Raw genomic sequence first — 22426 nt, forward strand, 5'->3', positions numbered from 1 at the left:
GAGCGAGAAATTACACCGGTTTTGGTGAGGTTACCCTATAGCGAGAAACCAAGGATTTAAGGAGGGTAAAAAAACAAGATATAATTAGGCTGCTTTTGGGAATAACTTTGCAAAGCCCTTTGGACCTTTAAAGGCCCTTCCGCAAATGCAAATGTGTTTGACATTTATTTTTGGGAGCCCATTTCTCAAATGCTAGCATTTACAAGGCCTTCTAAGGCATTTAGCCCAAGGCTCCCTCTCCCCTACTTTGGCTTTCTAGCATTCTCGGCATGCAACAAAACCTTAATTAATGAATTGTTCGAATTTTAATCTTAACCTCACTCGCTAATGATAATTCACATTTACCCCTTTTAACATAAAAACCCTTTAGGTCCGTCGCCTCTCTTCCTTGCGCGCTTGCCTAACGAAACGCAATTCTCTCGCCTCTCTTTATTCACCTCATGGATGTAGCTCAGCTAGTGACATTGCTCACCTAGTTGCCTCTAGTCGCCTGATAGATGGTCATCGCCAATCGCTTGGTTGATGGTCGCATCATCGGCTAGATTTGTTGCTGCGAGGCTCACCAAGGTCGCGGGACCTCAACATCAACGCGCCTGGGTTTGGGCAACCTCGGAGACCTCATTTGGACTCCAAAGTAATCCCTAAAAATCATCATCCTAAATTCAACGACCATGGAAGCTTCTAAGAAATGGAATGTCACTTTCACAAAGCACTTGAAGTTGAAGCTGAAGCACGAGGTCTATCGCGCCGACTTCCTCTCTCTACGCAATGCCATTGGCAAGGTCTTCGCTTTCATTATAATCTAGGTCACTGATGTTCAATGCTTATTTGGTTGATTTTGATTCCTTTGTTTGTGTTGGTCGTGGAATCACGTTCATAGGTTGTTGTTGTCTGTGGACCAATCTATTTATGTTTTCTGGTGAACTTTAATTTGTTGTCAATCTTTTAAGGTTTTTATTTTGTTATGAGCTAATCTGACTTTGGAGTTTGGACTTTGATTAGTGAGGCTTGGGGGCGTCCTGGATTTTGTGTTTCGATGATTGAGTTAAGTCAAGTGATTCATTCATCGGTTTTGCTATAGTTGGTTTGTGGCGAGATGTCAATATTTGCTTGATTAGCATAGTATATGATGACAAGCTTCTCATTGATGGTTACCCTTGGAATGAGGAACATCATGCTGCATTTGAAGCTGTTGTAAGTTTGGCTACACCTGTTTTTGTTTGAATTACACTGCTATAATCTTATAACTAATCTAGTATCATCTACACATATTAAATGACAAAAGAACACCTAAAGTGTCAAAACTTAGTACGGATAGACACTTAGGGTGTGTTTGTTTAAAATTGTTTATGTTCCCCGGAACACAAATTTTTGTTCTTTTGTTCCGAGGAACAAAAAAAGAATAAAAACGCGTTTGTTTACACTTTTGTTCCCTGGAACAGATTTGAAACAGAAATAAGAAGTAGAAAAAACTTGTTTCTTATTCCCAGGAACACTTCCGAGAAACACTTTTTTATCTTCTTCTTCTTTTTCTTCTTCCTTTTGCCGATCACCGGCCTTGGCCATAGCCGGCGCCAGCAACTGGCCAGACGAGGGTTGGCAACCTTGCTGGAGTGTTGTTGGCCCCCGGAGAGGCCAAGCCACGGCAAGGCTCGTCGGCCCGAGCCTCGCCGTGGCTGCAAGAGGCCGACCTCACCTAGCCATCAACGAGGCTTGGCCTTGCCGGATCTAGGCGAGGTCGGCCTCGCCCAACCCAAGCGAGGGCAAGCCTCGTGTAGCCACGGCGAGGCTCGGCCTCCCAATCAACGTGAGGTCGAGCCTCGTCGGTGGCCTAACGAGGCTCGCCTAGCCAGCGGCGATCTCGCCGAGGCCAAGCTGGCATCCGACGAGCTTGCACGTCGCCCAGCCGGTCGCTAGCCACGGTAGGGGCCGACTTGGCCGAAAAAGAAAAAGAAAAAGGAAAAATATAATAAAAATATTTAAAAATTAAAAGAAACAAAAAAAATTATACAATTTTATCAAACGTGTTTATGTTCTTTTTCTATTCTAGAAACAAAAGTCCCAAAAATTATTCCTCGAAACAGAAATAGTTCCTCGGAAATAATTTTTTAACTTAAAAACGTTAAGTCCCAAAAATTATTTTTTGTCATTTTAAAAAAAATGGCACACTGAGTGCCAAGTTTGGCGAAAGTAGTTAGAAATCCTACGTGGTAATTTTTAATAATATAGCTTGCCTATGTGGCACATCGAAGAACTAAGTTAGCAATAAAACCAAAATGACATCATTTTGTCTTTTTTAAAAAAATTAAATTAAATTAAAGTGTTTATTTAAAGAAAAGGAGAAGGAGGAGGCGGAAGGCGAGGGCTGAGTCCCTGTTGCCACCTCCCCACCATCGCCAGGGTCAGCCAAGGGCTGGCGACCCTAGTCGATCGGTGGCGAGGGCCTGCAAGCCCTTGCCCAAATCTAGGGCAAGGGTCATGGCCCTCCCCCAGTTCCAAAGAGGGTTGTTGGCCCTCGCTCGATTGAGCCAAGGGTTGCGTCACCTGCTAGGTTGACCTCCAATCCTCACAGGCCCTCACCATCGATCGATTAGGGTCTCGACTGATCCTTTTCCCACCGTTGCTGGCCTTTCCCAGTGACGATGGGAAGGCAATAGCAAGGGCTACAATCTCCATCTTTCTTTTTTTAAATAATAATTTAATTTAGTTGAAAATTTAATTTTATTAATTTTTAATTAATTATCTATCAATGTCAGCAACAAAACGACATCGTTTTTTGCACTTGTCTAGCCACGTCAACATGCAAAATAACGTCGTTTTATACTTGCCTCGTCGAAAAATCGTCATATCAGCATTTTGGCATGATTTTCTCGTCATTAATATTTAACTAATCCATTTTACTCCGATTTTGGTACTTAAGTATCCCTTCATACTAAGTTTTTGCACTCCAAGTATTCTTTTGCCTATTTCAAATGCGAGCTTATTAGCTTTTGCATGTTGATCTTCCTTCCTAGAGGGATAACACATGAGATTTATGCAAACTAAAACTGAGCTAGAGTTCGTGCTGTTTTTTCATTGTTCTGAGGAAGAGATGGAAATGCGCTTATTGTATAGAAATCAAGTCAAGCAATTATTTCTTCACCACATTTACCATACAAGCACACAATCCTACTTTTGTCACCTTTCCAACTCATGTAGTCATTTTAGAAATATGATGCTTTTCCACTATTTGTTACTGGTTTTGAAGGGAAGAAAGATGACAACATACAAACAATAAGGAAAATGTTTAAAGTGTTCTTGGAGTCTAGCCTCCCAATTATCGAGTATTGCAATTCTAAGGGAAATGTCAAAAAGGTGTGGAAGTTTCTAAATGTGTTGAAATCTTCCATAGGTGTATTTGCACGATCTTATTTCATTTAATTGCTTACCTATATTGCCTTTCATTTAAATTAATGCTAGAAAGCCTATTGAAGAGGTTTTTGAAGCTGTTAAAAGTAATTTTCACCTCAAATTCTGAGAAGGTAAGGCACCAACATTGTGTTACTCAACTCAAAGGAACAAATTAATGGTTATTAGTTGGGTTGTATCATCTTCACAAGTCGATATGATCCTATATGTTTATTAAATGTGGTCGTTGCTTTTGACTCATCCTTATAGTACCTTTCAGAGAACCAACACTTAAAAATACTATCTAATGAGAACATTTAGCATAATGTTGTAGCTTGTAACTACTTTGCATGTGTACATTCGTCTAATTATGCAAGGCTTCTATTTCCACGCCCAGAATGGCTCTATATATGTCCTACAGCTATTATATCATTATTTAACATCAGGAGTAAAATTGCAGTTGCTTTGCCCTTTTAGTCTTCAAATCCTATTTATGGTCCCTCACTCAGTCTCTCTCTCTCTCTAACTTTCCAACTCCATCATTGTTTTTAATAGAAGTAATTCATGCATTGATAGAGAATTTCCAAAAAAAAATAACGTCATATTATTGTTACCCTTTTAGTTGAAATGCATGCAATGTAATGTGGCATTTTTTTTTTTTTTGTGTGTGTCTAGTATGAATAAAAGATCAAGCAACACTTGAGTGGGTTGATCACTCAAGTGTTGGTTTTCATTCTTTGCTGAGAAGGCCAATTGGTTATATTTTAAATTCTCGATAGAAGCTATTTTCCTCTTATGAAGGTGTAGCTCCAATTTTTTTAGGTTTGTAACAGAATGGAAAAAGTAAAAGATTAAACATATTAAAAACTCGTCACTACCCAATAACAAGCTTTCTAGAAGACTTTTGTCCAATACGAGGGGGTTCTGTTTGCTGGAAAAAGAAAGATTTTAGAACGGAGGAAGCTGAATCATTTGGCCATATCTCATGAATTTCTTTGTTAGGCTCATTGAAACTATGATGATAAGTCCTTTGATCATTTTGTGTCTTCCAAACTAGTTGCCGGGGCAACAAAGAATAATTCTCTTCACTGATTGCCTCAGCTTCTCCATTGGAACTGCATCATTTGCCGATGTTGCGTCAGCAATATGAATTCTGAATTGAAGATCTTGTGCTTCTTCAACATTTGGTCTTGTTCTTGTTTTTGGTTTGTTGAGATGGAGAAGTGGTTGGGGTTGGTGTTTCAGTGAAATAGGTTCTCAGAGTTACTTATTTGGCCATTTTCACAATTTATTGCTGTAGGTCTGAACTTATTTATGGGCATAGTTCTATGCTCAAGTCTCATCTTGTCTTTCTAAAAAAAATTTGCATGTTGCGTTCCTATCCAACTTTTTCTAACATCAATGTATGCCTTTTTTGACATTATTGTATTGACCTTGTTATTTGACATCAACATATGACTATTTCAAGATGATGATTATGGTTGTTTCGTCTGGATTCAACTCCATATTCGACGACGAAGAGATGGAATTGATGACTTAGAGAGTAGAAATGGTGGAAAACAAGTTGAGTAACATTAAGTAACAGTTCAAGTCCTTGCATAGTATATTGTTGGAAATGATTGATCATGTGGTGAATATGAACAACAATGTGCAAGTTGAAGTCTTTAGACTGAAAAAGTGAGAGACAAACATAAGATATGATCGTATTGAGTGATGTTATTATATAGTGACCATTGCTGAAACAACATGTTGGTTTCTACTTGATTGTTGCTTTTCATAGGAAGGATTGCTCCTAGGACTATGGCTTGATGTATGTCAATTGTACTAAGAGAAAGTCGTTTTTATTTTTCTAACTGATAAGTTGATGTATGTCAAACACTTATGTTGTTGCACATCGATTAATGCAAAAACATAATTTTTGGAGCATCCATTTCTAGTAGATAATAACATAAGAATGTTGGTGGTTGCTGTCACATTGGACTTTTTGGATGTTGTCCAAGAATATGCATGTAATATTTAAGTATAACATATTTCTTTCCTCAAAACATATGTGGCCATGCTTATTATAATGAAATTACTCTCTTTTAATTGAGAAAGATCCACTTGATATATTTTTTGGTTTTTAAATTTGTTAATATGCCTTTAATACATTATTCTTAACACAAAAATATAAAAATTACAATCATTGTTTTTTCTTCAATTTTAAACAAATTAAAATAAATAAAAAAACTTAAATTAGTCACGCCAAAAGACTTTCCAAATATATATTTACCGAACAACCTTTCCCCAAAATAGCTTTTTAAGGCACTTTTCAATTACAATTTACCAAACAGTCTTTATATTTCATCAAATCTCTTTAGGTTAAAGGTCTTTGCATTAACGCTCCTAAAAGCCGAACCTTAGTGCATCTCCTAATCATTCTTTTTCACGCATTGAAGTACCCATTTGTTGTCATAGACAATCACATGACTTCACTTGTGCTCAAGCATTAGTGCCACGTGTCTACCAAACACCGACCTTAAAATTAACCTTCTCTCTCCCACCGCTTAGCTCACCTACATGATGCCATTGCTAATTCGTCGCGGTCGCCTTCATAGGGCAAATTAGGCCCTGTTTGTTTACTTTTGTTTTTGATCCCCAGAACAAAAATTTATGTTCTTTTGTTCCGGGGAACAAAAAAAAAATAAAAACGCGTTTATTTACATTTTTGTTACACTTTTGAGAAATAATTTTTCTCTCTTCTTTTTTTCTTCTTTTTTCTTTAGCCGGTCCTCGGCCTCGGCCATGGCCAGCGACCATTGCATTGAACAGATCTTGTTGTCCCTTCCTGCAAATGCAATCAAAAGTCTCGAAATTGTTTTTAGGTACGAGAATCAAGAATAGGCATGGGTGTGGAACTTAAGTTTTATAGTAACTGGCAACTTACAGTCTGGAGCCGAGGTCCCAGAACATTGATCCAAACATCAAAGCTATGAAGGTGGTGAAAAGAAACCGAACAGCCATGTATGGCGGATTGTGCCAGTAGGAAGCAAGCCATGACTTGGGTAAAGAAGGGCTGTGAATACTTGGTAGGAAAATACAGGTCTTTCGAACCAGGAGCAGGTACGCTTAGTTCCTCCTAAGACGTATGCCATCAAGTTGGTCAAACTGATACGTGCTATCCTTGGGGAGTTTTGTCGCCGGAGGAAGTATAACAGCACAATGAAATGGATGCATTTTGTGTAGCAGCGTTTTAAATGAACTCACTTGTATAAATCTGATTTACTGTAGAGATCAGCAAAGTCGACCCCAAAAGCTAGTTCTTGTGCTGGGCCGGTGACTTCCAGCATCCGGGTTGCTGGATTGTAACCATCTTTGATCGGACTCAGTCCTTCAATAGCCTTTATATGAGAATAAGGTAACATACTTTAGCAACCGGGTAAGTGGAACGGAAGGAAACGAGGCAATTCAAAAACTCCTATGGTTCTGTACCTCGAAGTACTTTATGAGGTGGCAAGAATGTCACCCCAGTGGACCGACATAAATCTCCTGTCCTCCTCGCTTCATCAGGAATAGCTGCGCGATATTTCAGGTGATGGTTTAGTTTACTGTTCCAAAATAAAGCTTCCAGAAAGAAAGAGTGGTTAACTTTTTATTTTAGTAGCAATGCTCACTTCATCGAAAGCTTCGAAGATGTCGATGCTTGGCTGGTGAATCGTGCACACGACAGTCCTCCTAGTGTCCACCGTGTTCCTGACTGTTCTCATAACAATGGCAGCAGCTCTTGCATCCAATCCCGATGTAGGCTCGTCCATGAATATAATGGAGGGGTTTGCCACTAATTCGACCGCGATGGTTAACCTCTTCCGTTGTTCAGTTGAGAGACCACTGACTCCAGGCAATCCCACTAATGCTTGTCTCAAGGGATTGAGTTCCACCAGCTTCCTCAATGAACATCTACAACAAGTTTACAAGTAAAGACTCATTAACCCATTATTCGAATTTGATTGTTACAAAAATCAACTGATAGAGCAAACTACGACAATTAGTAATGCAGCATCATTTATGGACTGGATATTTTCAGTAATTAAAGTTCAGCAGATATGTCTTCCTTCCAAAATGATCAACATATGAGAAGTGATTGTCAAGGATCATGAGTAAGAATCAATCTTCAAACTATATATATTTCTGACGTAAAAGTGAACCTTTTGGTTTGCTCGTCGACTTCGGGAGGTAAACGCAGCCATGCCGAGTAAAGCAAAGACTCATAGACAGTAACATGAGGAGAATGAATGTCGTTTCGCTCGCAGTATCCCAAAATTCGAGCAAATGTTTCTTGCTTCTTCGGGTACCTAGAAATCATTATTGTCCCCTCGATGGCTGCATTTGGGAGTAGCTTCTCAATGCTACTTTGAAGCCCCAAGGATCTCTGGGCCAAGTATGGGGTGCTTGACAAAGAATTTTCAAAGCCCCTTTGCAAAATATCGGTCTTGTGAAGGCCGAAGTTCGCCGCAGTGGAAATTATCTTGGGTTTCAGCATGCTGAAAATGCTGAGGGTGAGGGGCTAAAATTTTTTTTCTTCCCAAATTATCCTCGTTGATTCTTTGTTTTTTCCGGTTTTGCCCTCTCATCGTCTTCTTTGGGTACTGTTCATCTTCTTCACGAAGACCTTGCTCGCGCCGGCCATTGTGCCAGCAGCCCTTGATTGCGCTAGCACCACCCGCACCGACACCCGAGCCGCCGACCACCGCGACGCCGGCCCTCGACCGCACCGGCACACACTGCGACGGCGACCACCCGCCCTCTCTACTCCACCGCCGCCGCGCTTCCACCAAATCCGAACCCGAGAGGACCGCTACCCCCTTTCGAACCGCACCGCAGCAGATCGCGGCTCGCCGTGCGATCTCGCTCGACGATCGCGTCATCGTTGACTGCTGCTCGCCTCCGCCTGACGCCGTCATCACTTAGCAGCTCGCGACCCAGCGCCTGAGGCCCTCACCGCTCAATCAGCCGCTATCCCGATCTTGCCGCTGAGTGCCCCGACACTTTTTGCAGATCTAAGCTTGCCTCCGCCCGACGCCGTCGCCACCCGGCCCACGACCCTAGCGCCGACTCGCTGCGCCGGCCGATGCTTCCACTCGTCGTTGCCTCAGGACCTTCGCCTCGCAGCTGCCTCCGTCGCGCCTATGCCCACCGTCCTCTGCTTGGTCGCCGACCCTCGCGCCCTGCTGTGATGCTGGTTTTCCCCCTTCGCCAAAGCCCGACGCCACCGCGCCTTGGCACCACCGCCTGTGAGCGGTCGCCGGCAAGGTCTTCCCATGACCCCGATGCCCTGGATCTACGTCGCGGCGGGGTCGCTAGAGGTTGCGGCGGTGTCGCACGACCTCGCCGCCCTAGATCCGGGGTGGCTGGAGGTCGTGGCGGCGTCATGTGACCTCGGGCAACCTTTGCCAGTGGTCTTCGGGGGTCGCTCGACCCCGAGTAGCCCTCTCCAGTCATCTCCGGAGCTGCCTGAGTTAGATGTCGGCTCTTTGGCGACAATTTTGATCACCTACCGTCGCTTACCCTTGCCGGTCAATTTTTTTTTATTTTTCTTTTGATTAGTTTTTTTATCACAAAAGTTATTTGTAAATGTAATTTCCCCAAACACCATTTTGCTCAAAAAAACTTCACAAAGGGCTTTCAAATTACAATTTACCAAACACAATTTGCATTTTGGAAAACACCTTTAGTTCAAAAGGTCTTTGCATTTTCCCTAAAACTTTCCCCAAAAGCTTTTCCAAACACACCCGATGTAACCTCCGGTTTTTCTGCCGGCCTACACATCCATCAATGTGGTTTTACCTGCCCCACTAACGCCCATTAAAGCGGTAAGAACACCAGGCCTGAAGGCACCACTCACACTCTTTAGAAGCACCAATTTGTCCTCTACGACACCTTGGTTCTTCATTTCCTGCCCATTTAAGCCCAAGACAGTTACGATCAGATTCCTAAGACGTGTGAAACTAAAACAGGACATTTGGTTTTTCATCAGCTTATACCGGTGGCATGTCAACGGAGTACTTAATATCTTCAAAAGTAATGGAATGTGGCTCGTACGGTAGAACCATTCCTCTTTTCCCGTTAATGTCGAAGGCGGTTCGTGGACGTCTAGATGAGGACCTGGAAGAATCCTTGCTTCCTCTCCTGATATCTCCTTCATCTGCAATTTAGAAATTTGAAACTTATTATTAGATTGGAGGGCTTCATATATATAATCAACTGAATCCCAAATGTCAATCTTAAGCTAATAAATTCTACTTTTTCCTCCCTTAATGGAAGCATTCAGCATCGCTAGCTAGAAAGTCAAAAAACAACATTCTAACCTAAACGTGATCTGTTACTGGAGCGGTTCCCATGGGATGATAATTGGACGGATCCCCCAGATCCAATAGATTCAGTTTCTGAATCATCCAATTTAACCGTCTGGGGCTTGCCATACGCTGCAACAGAATGGCCGAAGAATAAGATTAGCATATGCCAATATGAACTTCTCGTATCACCAGAGAAAAGAGTACATGTATCGGGTTAAAAGTTCCTCACGATTAAGGTAGGTGAGAGCCAAATTGAATATAACATTGAACAACAAGATGAATCCGAGTAATGCTCCTGTTCCTATCCAGTACCAGTACGCGTGTGGAAAGAAACCATGAGCCTTCAAGACTTGGATTCCTAGTGGCTCTGCTGTATCTGCTGGAATCTGCAACATACATAGACAATAACATAAGCTATTAGGGGACAAAGGAAAAGGTACATGAACATAAGAGCCGACCCAACACTTACCTGTTGCCAACTATGCCCAAAGAACTCATTTACGACGACTGCGTTCTGCCCATACATCAGAGGTGATGCCCAATAACCCCATATCCACCATTTCTTCACTTTCTCTGCAATTAAATTCGTGGGAGATACATGAAGTTCAAGACTTAGAATTAGGATATAGAAGGTTAAATCCGTATAACTAGCTCTTGAGAGAACAACTCCACTCAATGCAAAGAGAAGGAGCAGCGAGAAAGAACCAAACGTATTTGCAATGATCATATTTCTCCCCACCGCTCCAAATATTCGGAATAATGAAGAAGCCATCTGGTTAATCAGTACCAGCGCAAGGTAATGCCTGAAGAACCTGTGCCACATGCACAACTCGCCGATCATTACAACAAAAATGAGAACTACTTGCTGATAAAATGCTCAAATTTGTACTTAACAAATAGAGCATTCCAGAAAATAATTTTACCTTCCAATATTCTTGTCATTTTTAATACCATACTAGGTGACAAGAACCCACACAGCAACTTCCACAAATGAGATTGGGATCTGTAAAACCCACGCAGGAAGACCACATGCCCACGCTGGAAAAAATAAAAGGTCCCTTTGCTTGTAAAAGACAGGTAGCCTGGCGATTGTCATGGAAATCTCTGGAATTCCATTGAACAAGATCATGACCACACTGAAGAACAAAGCGCCTGTATAAGGAAAATATTTTTTAGAAAATGTTTTCCGCACATCCTAAGTGCCGCAAAATTGTATTTGCGTTTCTCCCTCCTATTTTCTTTTTTCAGGCAGGTAATAAATGGGGGTATCCAACAGTCCTAAACTAGCATTGACATCACATTCGAAGCTAGAGCACAAAGATCTCCATCCAAATGCACAATTGCCAAAAGTGGCCTCTCTGCTGGATCAATGTCCCGACATAATCACACTTCAAGCCAAACCTGTTTGTCGCCCATTCATTCCGTGTACAATAGAGCACTAAAATGAGTCCTTAAAATTGAGTTAGGAACACTAGAGGCTAATGCTGTGGATACAAACCAGGATTCGTCCGAAGGAAAGATCTCTCATTCACCTAAACAAAACAACAGTAGTTACACCTGGTAATTTTAAGTCGAGATCTTCAAATTTCCATACATGAGTGCCTATCACCAGGGCCATCACTCAGCCTTGGCTGCGAAATGGTTGCCTCCGGTCGCAATTTTGTAGATATAAAACCCGGTCATCAGAGCACTGAACAGAGACGAATTGAAAAGTGCACTAGCTCAGAATAAATTACTTAGGCAAATGAGAACACTATGAAGTAGAGGACTGCCCTCAGACGATGACTGCCCTCGTTGGGCGATGGTCACCCTCGTTAGACTTGACGAGGGCGGCTGTTGCTTGAGGCTACGACCTCCACCGACCACTTGATGTTGGCTAGTGGAGGGAAACAGGGTGATAAAGGAATGAAAAAAAAATTGAGAAAGCTACAAATAATGTCCACACTAATACTAGTCATGTCGTGTGGGACGACTAGCACTGAATAGACCACCATGACAACATTTTTGAACCAAAACTAGCTGTATTAGTTGAATTTGCAAATCATCAAAGAGTTTAAGACTAAATTGATAAATTGTTAAAAAATTTATTATTAAATTGGCAAATCATTAAAATGTACAAGACTAAACTGATCAAATTGAAATATTTAGGACTATATTGATACAGGTGTAATGAATTTAGATTTTTTTTTTTATTTCCCCTATAATTTTTGACAATTGACTTTGATAGTTGTTGCATTAGAGAGATTTAGAGAGACTTTCGAACCATATGGTAATTCTAACTAGGAAGATTTTAATTTAAGATATTACGAGAGATGTATGCGATTATCTCCATCACGTTTTGTTTATAGTATGATGAGATAGGACTATAATTAATTTCCCAACATTTGCACTAATCTTCATGCAATTTTTGAAAGAAATATAGTTTGATAAAGAAAAATAGCTCTAGTTGACTTTATGTACTATAGAGATCTATCCTAATATAAAATTTGTTGAATTTTTCTTCTTTCTTTTTATCCTATTTAACTCCATTCACCATAATTGGGCCTCAGAAAATGGCCGGTAGAGATTGCCGGCCTCAAACGACAGCCACCCTCGCCATTGCCAGCCCTAGCGAGGGTCACCCTCATTGGATTCGGCAAGGACGACTGGTGGAGGGAAAAAGAGATAAAAGAAAAGGAGAAAAAAGGAAAAAAATTCAAAAAATTAAAAGAAATTATAAAAATTGTTTATGCCAGCATCAATCGTACCATATAAGATGACTAACACTAAGTAGAATGCCGCATCAACCTTTTCCAACTAAAATTATGTCAAAGCTATGAATTCGCAAATAATTGAAGAGTTTAAGACTAAATTAGCAAATAGTCAAAAGTTTTATAATTAAATTGTCAATTTGTCAAAAGGTATGGAACTAAATTAGCAAAATATTTCGACAAAATTATTAGTCAAATTAAAAAGTTTATGACTAAATTGATACGAGTATAATAGGTTTATGATTTTTTTTGATAATTTACCCTATAATTTTTGGCAATTGAGTTTGATAGTCCTTAAGTTAGAGAGATTTAGAGTTAAAGTTTTTGGAGACTTTTGGGATTATACAGTAATTCTAACTAGGAATATTTTTAATTTAAAATATTATGAGAGATTAATGGGATTATATCTATCACGGTACAGTTTTGTTTATACTTTGACGAGATAGAACTCTAATTATTTTCCCATCATTTGCACTAATCTTCAAGGAATTTTTGAAGAAAAATAGCTTGATTAAAAAAATGGCTCTTCTTGACTTAATGCATGGTGGAGATCTAACCTGATATACAATTCACATAAACGTCTGTCATTCTTCCTCCCCTTCACCTCCTATATATTTGACATTTTCATCAACATTCGACCCTTCTAATTCACCAAATGCCAAGAGTCCTACAGTGGAACCAAATAATTTAACATTCACGCGTGTTTTGAAATGTGAAATAATGATGGTATTAATAATAACCGGTTTTCCTTACGCGCGCGTAGCACCCGTACCAATAATAGGATTCATGACCTCAGTAGCACAATGAAACGTACATACATACATACAAACATACATCTATATATATAGATAAACTCGATGTTAATTTTTCCTTTTGCTACTATATAAGTTATTTTCCAAAGAAAGAAACATCATCGGACTGTTTTACTATTTTTTAAACAATAACAATAAACAGGTATTTTACCTTTTATAAAAGAAAGCAAAGAGTAAACTAACTATTTATAAAGAAGACAAGGATAAGGTTGATTGAACTATAAGAACAATTTGATAATTCTATCAAGTGCATTTTCTTAAGAGAATGTGGATAATCCATTTTATTTTATTTTTACCTTTTCATTATCTTTGATTGGTCAATTTTCTTTGATTTACATTTTTTAAAAAAACGAACTTATAAGGACTATAACAGAAGAGAGAAAATTTGACATTTTCCATCAATGGAAAATGACGTAAATGATTCTTAAATTTTGATTCGATTTATAATGTAATCTTTTAACTTTTAATTTATTCAATACGGTTTTCAAATTATATCAAAATGTGCAATATCGTCTCGAACTTTCAATTTGTTCAATACGATCCTTGGACTTTTGGTACATGTTCAATTTAATTATTAGTCTATATGAAAATAAACAATATTATTATTGAACTTGAATTAATTGAATAACAATATTGAACATTTTCATTTAGTTCAAAAGTCCAAGATTATATTGGACAAATTGAAAATTTAGAGATTACATTACGCATCGGGTTAAAATTCAAATAAATTCAAAGTTCAGAGATAATATTATATGTTAAGTCAAAGTTCATGAATTATTTATATATCATTATCTCTTCTTTTGTATGTATATAATAGTAATTATAAAGAAATTTACTGGTCAAACCGAAATGGTAGCTGCCAACCAACGAAAGTGGTAGCTGCCAACCCATACTTCTCTGCCTTCCCCCTCTCGTCATCTGGACCCCCACAAACTTCCAAAGCGAAAGCATTTCAGACGACGCCCATTTGGTTGGACTTTCCCAAGGGGCTTTGGGCCCCGAAAGCCCCTTGGGGAAAAAATTTTGTGTTTGGCAAAACTTTTGAATGCTCCTTGGTGGAATGTGGGCATTCCACAAGCTGAAAGCCCAATGCTGGGGTAGGGCTGCTTTCAGCTTTGGCATTCCGAGAGTTACTGTTCATTCTTCTTCTTCACCGTCTTCCTTCCTCGTTCGGTTCTTCTTCCCCCGCCTGAGTTGGCCGAGTTTCGCGGTTGACGGCGCTCAGCCGCAAGCGGGCTGCCGGGATGCCTCGCCTGAGGTCGCGCAACCTCAGGCGAGGTGGCCTGAGGTCGGGCGACCTCGGGCATCGCTGGTCGCTCGACCTCGGGCGGCGTCGCCCGGTCGCGTGGCCTCGGGCGGCGTCGCCCGGGTCGCCGGACCTCGGGCAACCCGGCGACGCCACTCGAGGTCGCGCGGCCTCGGGCGGTGTCGCCCGGGTCGCGCGACCTCGGCGGCGTCGCCTGGACCTCGGGCGGCGTTGCTCGGGTCGGCGCCACCGAGGCAACCTCGGGCGAGCTGCTCCCCACCATCGCCACTCGCCTCCTCGCCACCACCGGCGCCACCGCCTCCCGCCACCACCGGCGCCACCGCCACCAGCCCGCACCCCCACGATCACCACCTTGCATCTCCTCCTCCCTTTTCTTTTTTCATTTTCTTTTTACTTTGAAATAGCTTTGCAAAGCATACACAAAAAATTGATTTCCAAACACACTTCCCTTCCCAAAATGCTCATTCTCTCAAGGATACTTGGGGAAATGCAAAGCCATTTCCCCAAAGTTGAACCAAACGGGGCCGCGAACGGCCTAGATTTCTTCTCGGACATGTTCATGTTCTCTTCGGCGTCTCTCCCTCTCTCCAGGCAGCTCTAAACATTTTTGGGACTTGAAATATATTTTTGGACTCACTACACCGACCTCTCATAGTTTTCCATTTTCCGTAGATTTTTTGGTCTATAACTATAACATGCGTCCTCATGAAAGTTGTAGAGTACATCCTAGGCTACCATATATTAAATTTCCATAATTTTTCAATCTCATTTGGTCAGTGAAATATTTGTTTTCCTACTCAATTTTGTTATGGAAATTTTAACTGCTTTGGGCTCGGCTCACAAAAATTATTTATAATTGTATTAACTGCAAGGGTTTTATATTGCTTAGCCTTAGACACTTATAGTTGCAATAGACCCCCGAGAATGCTGAAGCCCAACAGCAGCATCAAATGCTGTCGAGTGAAACTTAGATGGCATTCATAGATGACAAGCTCCTTCTTGCATTTGTAATGATTACGTAGCTTCCAACTGAGAGAGATTGGCTCTCCAGAAGAGCAGGCAGATGGGTGGCCCCTCCGATTCACCTTGCACTTATTATTTAGTGAGATGATTGCATCATGAGGAAGTGTAGTGTTGAAATCAGCAGCACAGAGGAAACATATTGTAAATTTGCAATTATATCAGAAGATATAGAAATTGATAGAAATAGAATGAGCAATAATAAAAGGATGTGAGAAATTTACGTTATTTGATCCAAATATCGAAACTTACATCAATAGAAAAAGTTAATAAATAATTTATTATAAATTGAAGAATTACAGGATTACAAACGCTTACGCAGTCGAGTGTTTTATAATCCTAATATACGCCTAATACCCGCACTGTTTAACAACTGAACTCAATAGACCCAATTCACGCACAAATCTATCGGAGCTCTCACTCCTTGCTCTGCATTCTATACGCCCTCTGCTGTCCTCCGTTCATAGGAGAATGGGTGAGGAGATAAGGCAAACGTGGACTCCACGAATGTTACTGTGGCACCCACTTTGAAATCCTGCGCGCACGTATACAATTAATGATGGCACCTACGCCCCACCATCAGACACCGACCCAATGCAATATGCAAAGTCTATGCCTTCCCTCTTTCTTCATTCACGAACAAAGGACAGCGGAAGCCCGCGAGGACAAGTCTCTGACAAAGTAGCGGCGCCGTCCAATTTTCTTGGGCATGGTGCATGCATGTGCATGCATTTAATGAGTAGTAGGTGGAAAATGGCTTATTCAGCTCCCGGGGACAAGGCAATTAGATAAGCAAAAAGAGCGAAAGGTGCAGAAGTCAACACAAGGATGGTTGCCTTTGTCTTCAACGTCCAACATGTGCAGCCTATATTTAATGCAAGATTAATCTTCATTTAATTCGATGCTTCTCATTCGGCCGTGGGTCGATTTTGTGAGGCTGGATAATTCTTTCAGCTCCGAGCACCCGCCGTCTCTCGTTGAATGCCCCGCCGATGTGCTTCTTCATTTTGGCAAATTAGCTATGCGTCCAAATCGAATACCGTACAAGGGGACGAGATATTAATTTAATACATAGCCTTAAATCTACGTAGTTATCATTAATTGTGAAGCTCAAAAACATATTTATCAGTTTCTCCTCTTTTAATTCATAAAATTTATTATATTTTGATGATAAATTTTAAAATTTTTAATACATCATTCGAAAAAGCTAGAGATGATACCAACAAAAATATCGAATTGGCATAAGCAAGAAAAATTTAGGTGACTGAGTAAATTTTTGTTAGATCCACGTCCATGAAAAGAAAGAAAAAGTTACTAAGGAAAAGTGAAAATATGGCAAAGGATGGAATCGACACTTAATTAAGCTTAGAAATGGAAATCTCTCTACTGGTAACGGATGAATAAGTCGTCGTGGTTGAGTAGTTTAGGTTTATTTAAGTGTAACTGGTGTGGCTTTGTTTTATGTCTCATTGATCACAAAGCTTAGTCTAATGCGTGAGAAGGATATGTTATCTGGTATGTTATGGCCATGTAATGATGTCAGTGGAGATACTTACTACAAAAGTTTGTGAAATATCAATATTTCACATAAAGTTTATTATTGATGTACCCAGTATCCTCTAGTTTCATTCTTTTAAGTAATCCCCAAGCAAGCGATAAATAAGTACGAGAATTTTCTCCTTGAATTTTTATTTCGTATATATCTGGAAAAAAATCAATCTCGCAGTCATCCATGTTATAGTTCTAGACCGAAAAATCTATGGAAAATGGAAAACAAGGAGAGGTCGGTGTAGTGAGTCCAAAAATAGATTTCAAATCCCAAAGTTTTTCAGATTATATTTTTGTTGTATAAAGTCCAAAAGTATTGAAATTACAATATGTCGTAAAACAATCAATAAGAGACAACTTTTGTGAAGAATGCCCCATGAAATTTGCACCACCTAAATCAGTACAAAATTAGCAAACTTTAGGGTCAGGCTAGAATCGAAGAACCCACCCTTAGTCTCAACACGGATTTAATTTAGAATTTCAACTAGCTCACCCTCCACACGTGCTAAATGTCGATCGATCGTGCTCCTACGATTCAACCACAAGTTTGAATACTTCAAACTCAACAAGGTATCTAGGTGACGTAATCGAAACTTCTGTGCAAACGAAAATGTAAATGATGTTATGAATTTTCTAGGAAGATATTCCCGATGCACGATAAACAATTGACATAGGATAGAATGGAGGATATGTAATTGTCTCGAATCCTAGAGAAAATGTCGCGTGCTTGATGAGGTCCTAGACGTCCCGACTTCTTGTTGTCCTCTGGCAAGTCACGCCAAGCCGAGGGTGCAGTGGATGAAGACGCGTTGTCGGGTAGCTTCGAGGTGTCAGCACGAAGAAAAAGGGAGCCACGGAGATAGAGTTACAACCGTGGAAAATATCGAGCTGAGATCAGCTGAAAATAAGGGTAGGTGGCTGAATTTGCAAGATTAAGAGGAGGAACGGTGTTGTGGCTGCTATTGAAACCCTCCCCCCTCCCCTCACACCATGATGTAGTAATTTCATAATTCAATTAAAGTACATTAACATCACTACTATTCAGGAACTCAAGCGTGCATCTAATGAATCATCAATCGATTTCATCCCCTAGACAAATATAAATTATCCATACATATATTAGGTGAACTGTGAGGAAGGACACACATCCTTATAGGGTGTCCCGTGCACCTTTAAAAACGATAGTTGTTGTCTAGGTAAACGGCTTTCAAAAATTATGAAACTGTAGAAAAGACCTAGCAAGACATTTTTCACGGGGGATTGAAGTCTGATTCAGTTCATACAATTATAAATAATTTTTGTGAGCCGAGCCCAAAGTAGTTAAAATTTCCATAACAAAATTGAGTAGGAAAACAAATATTTCACTGACCAAATGAGACTGAAAAATTATGGAAATTTAATATACGGTAGCCTAGAATGTACTCTACAACTTTCATGGGGACGCGTGTTATAGTTCTAGACTGAAAGATCTACAGGAAATGGAAAACAAGGAGAGGTTGGTGTAGTGAGTCCAAAAATAGATTTCAAATCCCAAAGTTTTTCAAATTATACTTTTGTTGTACAAAGTCCAAAAATATTGAAATTACAATATGTCATAGAACAGTCAATAAGGGATGACTTTTGTGCAAAACGCCCCATGAAATTTGCACCACCTAAGTCAATACAGAATTAGTAAACTTTGGGGTCAGGCTAGAACCGAAGAACCTACCCTTAGTCCCAACACAGATTTAATTTAGAATTTCAATTAACTCAGCCTCCACACATGCTAAATGTTGACCGATCGTGCTCCTAAGATTTACCACAGGTTTGAATACTTTAAACTCAACAAGGTATCTAGGTGACATAATCGAAACTTCCGTGCAAACGAAAATCTAAACGATGTTTATGAATTTTCTAGGAAGATATTCCCGATGCACGATAAACAATTGACATAGGATAGAATGGAGGATACGTAATTGTCTCGGATCCTAGAGAAAATGTCGCGTGCTTGATGAGGTCCTAGACGTCCTGACTTCTTGTTGTCCTCTGACGAGTCACGCCAAGCCGAGGTGCAGTGGATGCAGACGCATTGTCAGCTAGATTCGAGGTGTCGGCACGAAGAAAAAGAGAGCCACGAAGATAGAGTTACAATTGTGGAAAATATCGAGCTGAGATCAGCTGAAAATAAGGGTAGGTGGCTGAATTTGCAAGATTAAGAGGAGGAACGGTGTTGTCCGTACAGATATTAGGTGAACTGTGAGGAAGGTCACACATCCTTACAGGATGTCCTGCGCACCTTTAAAAGTGATAGTTGTTGTCTAGGTAAACGGCTTTCAAAAATTATGAAACTGTAGAAAAGACCTAGCAAGACATTTTTCACGGGGGATCGAAGTCCGATTCAGTTCATACAATTATAAATAATTTTTGTGAGCCGAGCCCAAAGCAGTTAAAATTTCCATAACAAAATTGAGTAGGAAAACAAATATTTCACTGACCAAATGAGATTGAAAAATTATGGAAATTTAATATATGGTAGCCTAGGATGTACTCTACAACTTTCATGAGGACGCATGTTATAGTTATAGACCGAAAAATCTACGGAAAATGGAAAACTATGAGAGGTCGGTGTAGTGAGTCCAAAAATATATTTCAAATCCCAAAGTTTTTCAAATTATATTTTTGTCGTACAAAGTCCAAATCCAAAAATATTGAAATTACAATATGTCATAGAACAATCAATAAGGGACGACTTTTGTGCAAAACGCCCCATGAAATTTGCACCACCTAAGTCAATACAAAATTAGCAAACTTTGGGGTTAGGCTAGAACCAAAGAACATACCCTTAGTCCCAGCACAGATTTAATTTAGAATTTCAACTAGCTCAGCCTCCACACATGCTAAATGTCGACCGATCATGCTCCTATGATTTAACCACAAGTTTGAATACTTCAAACTCAACAAGGTATCTAGGTGACGTAATCGAAACTTCTGTGCAAACGAAAATGTAAATGATGTTTATGAATTTTCTAGGAAGATATTCCTGATGCACGATAAACAATTGACATAGGATAGAATGGAGGATATGTAATTGTCTCGGATCCTAGAGAAAATGTCGCGTGCTTGATGAGGTCCTAGACGTCCCGACTTCTTGTTGTCCTCTGGCGAGTCACGCCAAGCCGAGGGTGCAGTGGATGAAGACGCGTTGTCAGCTAGATTCGAGGTGTCAGCACGAAGAAAAAGGGAGCCACGGAGATAGAGTTACAACCGTGGAAAATATCGAGCTGAGATCAGCTGAAAATAAGGGTAGGTGGCTGAATTTGCAAGATTAAGAGGAGGAATGGTGTTGCTACTGCTATTGAAACCCCCTTTCACACCATGATGTAGTAATTTCAAAATTCAATTAAAGTACATTAACGTTACTACTATTCAGGAACTCAAGCATGCATTTAATGAATCATTAATCGATTTCATCCCTAGACAAATATAAATTATCCATACAGATATTAGGTGAACTGTGAGTAAGGTCACACGTCCTTATAGGGTGTCCTGCGCACCTTTAAAAGCGATAGTTGTTGTCTAGGTAAACGGCTTTCAAAAATTATGAAACTGTAGGAAAGACCTAGCAAGACATTTTTTACGGGGGATCGAAGTCCGATTTAGCTCATACAATTATAAATAATTTGTGTGAGCCAGTTCGCTGGCATAAACGCATTCCTAAATGAGATTAGTATGGTGTTGCTCGATGATGACTTGATGTAATGTGAATAGCATAGTCCAACGATGAGCTTGTTAATGTGGCGTGAGCCATTAGGCATTCGGGGCTTGTTATTTTGTTGAGTGAAAAATTAGGATGTCACATCAATATCTTCATCTGACCAAAAAAAATTATGGTAACTAGGTTATTAGAATGAAAGCGCTACCAGACACCCATGATGTATGGGAACTTGTCAACACAGGTTATGATGAACCAAAGGACAAGGCTACTTTTAGTCAAAATTAGAAGAATGCCTTGGAGAAGGTTTCAAGCAAAAGATTAATATGCCCTATTAATAATCTATTAAACTTTAGATAATTCGATGTTCAAGAATATGTCGAACAGTACTACTTCTAAGGAGACATGGGAGACCCTTAACAACACATATCAAGGAGTACAAAAATTCAAGAACATACGCCTTCAAACTTTGAGAGCCGAATTTGAAGTAACCCATATAAAAATAAATAAATATGAATTGATTCTTGATTATTTCGCAAAAGGTCTTGCGATTGTTAACCAGATTGAAAGAAATGATGAAAATGTTCTAGTCATTTGAGTTGTTGAGAAGATTCTATGGTCCTTAGACAAGAAGTACGATCATATTAGTGTTGTAATTAAAGAGTCCAAAAACTTGGATGCAATGATGAACAGTGATTTTCTAGAATTCATTGCCAACCCATGAAGTAAAATTCAAAACAAACAAGCATGAGCGGGTGGAGGAAGTACTCCAAACTTAGTTGACCATGCAAGATGAGAAGGAGCAAAGTAGAGATCCCTTGCAAATTCGAAAGAGTAATCAAGATTGTGGTCGAGGCTGAGGCAGAGGTCACTATCAAGGTAAAGGTCAAGGATGAAATAGAGGAGATATTACTCGAACATCTTTTTCTATAACCTTAGGTACAACTACATGGGCCGGTGTGCTAACACATTTTTTTCTCAGCTGCATACTTAAAGTCAGCTTTCTCCATTGTCAATCATTGTGATTTTACTTCAGAGAGAGTGATGCTAATAGGTCAGGGGGGCCCTAGGGACTTGGCCATCTACAATTCATTATTAGCATAACAGGGGAATCCCTCGTTTAAGATAGGGACCCAGCTTCTTCCATGGCTATGATGGCCTCGAGGTCTATGTAGTCTTCGTAACTATAGCTCTCCACACATTCAAATGAACTTTCCACTTTCCAAAGTTTGGCCTCTTGATTGGCATTTAAGTATGTTTAATAATATGTATGTTCTTGAGAATAATTTCTATTTAGAAATATTTTTAAAATTTTTATTCTCTGAACAAGTTTCTAAGCAGAAAAATGTGTTTGTTAACTGCATGAAAGTTTTATTCTCAAAATAGAGAAAGAACAAAATGCATTTGGCATGGACCTAAAAATTTCTAATCCCAATTTTTTTATTTAATTATAAAGAGACTTAACATTTCTTGTTTGGATAATAATAGGCTTTTGTAATGATTTAGTTGATCAAGATATTATAAAATGACCTAAGAAAATCCAACATAAAAATTAGTCAATGATGAATAGTCAAAAATAGTAATAGAGAGTTCCGTTGGTTTATAACTTATAATATGAG

General features: G+C 39.8%; 1 pseudogene; it reads right to left on the reverse strand.

Annotated features, from left to right (window-relative positions):
• Positions 1-4261: 4261 nt before the first annotated feature.
• LOC108954488 lies at positions 4262-11337 on the reverse strand (annotated as a pseudogene).
• Positions 11338-22426: the final 11089 nt, after the last annotated feature.

Source organism: Eucalyptus grandis, chromosome 8 (assembly GCF_016545825.1).
Source record: "Eucalyptus grandis isolate ANBG69807.140 chromosome 8, ASM1654582v1, whole genome shotgun sequence".
Lineage (NCBI taxonomy): Eukaryota > Viridiplantae > Streptophyta > Magnoliopsida > Myrtales > Myrtaceae > Eucalyptus > Eucalyptus grandis.